Source organism: Euleptes europaea, unplaced genomic scaffold (assembly GCF_029931775.1).
Source record: "Euleptes europaea isolate rEulEur1 unplaced genomic scaffold, rEulEur1.hap1 scaffold_83, whole genome shotgun sequence".
Lineage (NCBI taxonomy): Eukaryota > Metazoa > Chordata > Lepidosauria > Squamata > Sphaerodactylidae > Euleptes > Euleptes europaea.
The window spans coordinates 35,001-40,000 of NW_026612603.1; positions in this window are offsets into that span (position 1 = coordinate 35,001).

Consider the following 5,000-nt stretch of genomic DNA (forward strand, 5'->3'; position numbering starts at 1 on the left):
CCGGCTGCCCTGAGATCATGGACAAGCCCCCCCCCCCCCGTGTAGTTTTGGGCTGCTTCATCACCGTTCTCACGATCGTGGCGACTCCACGAGATGAGATCTTTCTTGCAAGGAGCCCCCCAGGCCGAGGGAGGCGGAGGGTTAGGCTGCGGCCGGTCGAAGGGGGATCGAGTGCTTCTTTCCCTCCCTGGACTGCACGTCAATCTCTGGCTTTTTTCTTTCTTTGTTTTTCTCTTCTTTATATCTTAAGGGGTACAGGAAAGGAAAAAGGGAAAGGGATAGCTGTTAACATTATAAAAACAAAGCAGTATTGTAAAATGATTTCTGAATAAAATAAAGTTACAAAATGACTTTAGTTTGAAGTTTTTGGTTCATAATATCTCTTATATTTTAAAAATTCTTATTCTTGTTTAACAATTATTTGGGGTAAAAAGTATACAGCAGAATCCTACAATATTTTAGCATATATTAGTCATGTTAGTTGCATTTCATATATGTATAAAAAGAAGCCCACTTTTCCTGAAATTGGTCGGTAGATTCACTGAGTTTGGGATTTAATTCATCAGTCATTTTAGCCATTGCTGCATATTCCAGGAGTTTTTCTCTCCAATCATCAATTTCAGGTATGTGGGTTTGTTTCCATGTTCTTGCTAGGATTATTCTGGCAGCTGTTGTAGCATACTTAAAAACGTCATGCAGTTTTTGAGGTAAATCTAACGGTACTATACTGAGTAGGTAAAATTTTGGGTCGAATATAAACTTCATATCTAACATCAATTGTAGTTCACGATGAACTTTTTTTCCAGTAGAGTTGTCGCTTTGGACACGTCCACCAAACATGAAAATAAGAACCGTCTGATTCTTGACATTTCCAACATGCGCCTTTTTCCCCTGGAGTTGTCATTTGAGAAGGCCTATTGGGAGTCAGGTACCATCTGTAGAAGGTCTTGTACCAATTTTCTTTAACTTCTTGGGAAACAGTATATTTCAATTCGGAGGAGCAAAGTTTTTCCCATGAGTGAGTCCATCTTGATCATTTCTCCAAGATTTTGCATCCACTTTATCATGTTTGTTTTCACTTGTTCTTCTTCTGTATCGTATTTCAGGAGAAGTTTATCTATTTTTCCTAATATGTGTGAATCATTTTTAGATATTAACTGCTCAAATTCAGTTAGTTCACGGAATGGTTGTGGATATGAGCAGTCTTTTTGCAGATTGGATCTCAATTGTCAAAAAGTTAACCAATTCAACTTTTGAAATTTTTCTTGAAGTTTGATCATATCCTTGATTTCACCCGTAGACTCTATCATGTCGTTGTAGGTGAAACGAACACCCGGTTTTAGTTTAACGTTATCACGATAAGCTTCAGTTGGTGACATTACAGATGGTGGAGAAGGACTTATTCTCTTTTTATATCTTTTCCAAATTTTCAATAACACTGTTTTGACATCGCAATCTTCTTGTACTTTATCTTTTTGGCTTTTTGAATTGGGGTCCCACAATCTCTGGCTTTTGTCTTCTGGGTTTCTGGTTTTTTTCCTGTGGTTATTCTGTCTCTCACAGCGACGACGCACCCACCGTTAAAACTAAGGACGGGTCCTTTCTTCGTCAGAGGGCAAAGGGGCGAATTCAGCAGGGGATCAAATGCTTTCCCCCCTCACCGTACCTCGCTATCCATACACGTGCGTCCGAAAGGATTGCCGGCGCGGACCCCGAGACACGAAAAGCCGCCGAGAGGGTGATTTCAAAACGTCGGCATAAATAGAATTCTCGGATGGCTCAACCGTGGCGTTCGGCCCGTGGCCGCCTAGTCCTCGGGGCTCGCCGACCGAACCGGGCCACTTTAAGAGTTAGCTCCGTGTCCTTCTCTGCGAGCCTGTTAGAGAGACGGCTTGCTCTGGATCTCCCTGGTACGGCCCCAAGTGAATGGCCGGGAAGGGAGGGGAAAACCACTACAAGGGGGCTGAAAAAGGGCACCGAGTCCAGGAGCACCTTAAAGACTAACAAACGTATTTTCCGGTAGGGTATGAGCTTTCGTGAGCCACGGCTCACTTCTTCAGATACAGCTAGAATGTGAATCCACCGGTCTTTAAGTAGAGGACCAGTATGTCTATGTGAATAGCGGGCTTGATGGGATGAGGTGTGATATGCAGAAGAGTCTGTGACGTCCAGGGGAGAGATGGGTGTGGAGAAATCAGCATTGGTAATGGGCCATGAACGCAAGGTCTTTATTCAGCCCAGGTCAACGCGTTGCCTTTCGTTTGAAGATCCACAGTGATTCAGCAGTTTCTCTTTCCAATCTCCCCTTAAAATTCCTTTGTAAGAGAACCGCTGCTCTTAAATCTGCAACAGAATGTCCCGGAAGGTTGAAACGCTCACCCACTGGCTTTTGAATATCGTGGTTTCTGATGTCAGACTTCTGTCCATTTAGTCTTTGTCTGAGAGACTGACCTGTTTTGTCCAAAGTAGATTGTGGAAGGGCGTTGCTGGCGTGTGATGGCATAAATCCCATTAGAAGATGAGCAGGAATATGAACCTGAGATAGTATGGCTGACATTGGCGGGTCCAGAGATGGTGTTCCTGGAATCTATATGAGGGCAAAGTGGGCACCTCGGTTTGTGGCAGGCCTTGGTGCCAGAGTCCATGTTCTTGTGAAGTAGTTCATCATCATGGGTGAGAAGTTGTTTTAGGTTAGCCGGCTGCCTGCAAGCAAGAAAGGGACACGCGCGCGCGCGCACCCCCCCCACCCCCCCCCCCCACCCCAGTGCTTCAGCGAGGGAAGTGTCACAATCCAGCATGGGTTGCAGGTCCTTAATGATACGTTGGACTGGTTTTAGTTGGGAGCTATAAGTGACAACCAGAGGTGCCCCGTTGCCGTTCTCTCTGGGCTTAGCTTGTAGTAAGTTGTGCCTGGGTATCATTCTGGCCTTCTCGATCGTCTTTCGCACCATATCCGCCGGATATTGTAGTTGCGAAAATGTTTGCTGTAGGTCTCTCGAGCGTGTGTCTCTGTCTGAAGGATTGGAGCAGATGCGACTATAGCGTAGGGCTTGGCTATAGACAATGGAATGTCTGATAGGGTCGGGGTGGTGGCTGGACGCGTGTAGATACGTTTGCCGATCTGTCGGTTTCCGGTACAATGTGGTGCTTGTGTGCCCCCCGTGGATCCGTACCGTGGTGTCTAGGGAGTCGATTTCTCGTTCGGAATAATTCACAGTTCGATTGATGGTGGGGTGGAAGTCGCTGAAAGCCTGGTGAAATCTTTCAAGGGCTTCTTTGCCATGACAAAGAAAATGTCATCCATGAATCTCAAGTCAAGGAGAGGTGCCAGTGGGTATGAGTTCAGAAAAGGCCGTTCTAGACCTGCCATGAAAATGTTGGCCTATTGTGGAGCCGTGCGAGTGCCCATGGCAGTGGGTGAAGACAGGGATGCCCGTTAAGCCCGCTCCTTTATGTAATTTCTCTCGAGCCGCCGCTTCGACGAATTCAAGAAGATCAGGTCATCGAAGGGGTTCGGGTAGGAAATGACACCCTAAAAACCGTAGCCCACGCAGGTGACCCTTATGTAGCGGGTAGAGATCCTGAGGAGTCGAAGGAGGTCAAAGGTCATTTGAAGAGGCATGAAAGAAGAATTAATAGGGAGGAATTTGCAAGCGTTAATATGGAAAAGTCAAAGCCTATTGATGCAAGCGATGAGCACAAAGGAATCGATATTAGCGGTTCACAGGACGGGCTGGGAAGCACAAAGGAGGTTCGGGAGGGACATTTGAAAGGGACGGTCAAACGTTTGGGAATACGGTTTGGGCCAGGCAAGAACTAGCGGCGCCAAAACTGAGAGGCGTGGTTACGAAGAGAAAAAAGGAACGTCGTGGGGAAATTTTCATCGGCGCTTGTTTCAGAGAGTGAAATGTGTCAATGCGTGCTTCGTGGCAGCTGGAAATTTTCCAGCTCAAGTTTATCCTCCTCCGGAAGGTCCGATGGCACAAGGGATGCGTGAACTCACACGGCTCACGGCAGGGACGAACAAGTCCCCTTTAACGGGAGCTGAGTTTTACCGGACGATAGAGGACGGAGGTTTCGGTTGACCGGAAATAGAGACCCTCTTTTTAAGCCGGTTCTTAAGATCTAATTTTGCAAATCGTCACATCGGAGAAATGAAATGGGTATTTTTTTTGTTCCTCCCCCCCCCCCCACCCCCCAAAAAGCATCTTGGGAGGAGGAGGCTTGGATGCGGAATCGGATGGGACAGTCACGTTTTGGAAAGAACGCCACAAAACGTCATGGGACTGTCAGATCACCGACGAGTTATTAATTAACCGTACGAGCAATTAAAAGATCAAGGAAACGGGCACGGGAAAAGGAGGGACCAAAGCTTGGTGCGAACAAGTAATCCGACAGAATCCTGGAGGACCGTATGAAGCAGCGCTCGCTAAAAAGGAGAGGGGGGGGGTCGTCTAGATAGCCGGAGGCCAGGTCGACCCAAAGGAAGCCTGCCCCACCCAACAGCCGTCTCCTACGCTCTTGCTGTGCCTTGGCCTCGGCCAGACGAGTCCCATTGTGAGGCCATGTCAACCCACTGGCTTTCTTGGCGGTAGGCCTGGACTCCGAGGACGGGGGGGGGGGGGGAGAAAGTCCCCCTTCAGAGGCCAGGTGTAGCGGTTGGCCTCCGTAGCCTCCGGAGGCCAGGTCATCCGCCAAGAAAACCAATGGGTAGACCTGACCTCCCAATGGGACTCAGCCGGCGGGCAGGTCGACCGGTAGGCTTTTGTGGAGGTAGAGGAGGACTCCGGTGGATGAGGGGGAAATGGCAGGGACTTACCCTTTCATTTTTATCCATAAATAAGATCACTATTACGTACGATATCAAGTTTCATTCGGTGTACCTTTCGTTTTATCCAGTCAATAAACAGCGTACCTACCCTACCCATTGCTTTTCTTGGCGGATGACCTGGCCTCCGGAGGCTACGGAGGCCAACCGGTACACCTGGCCTCTGAAGGGG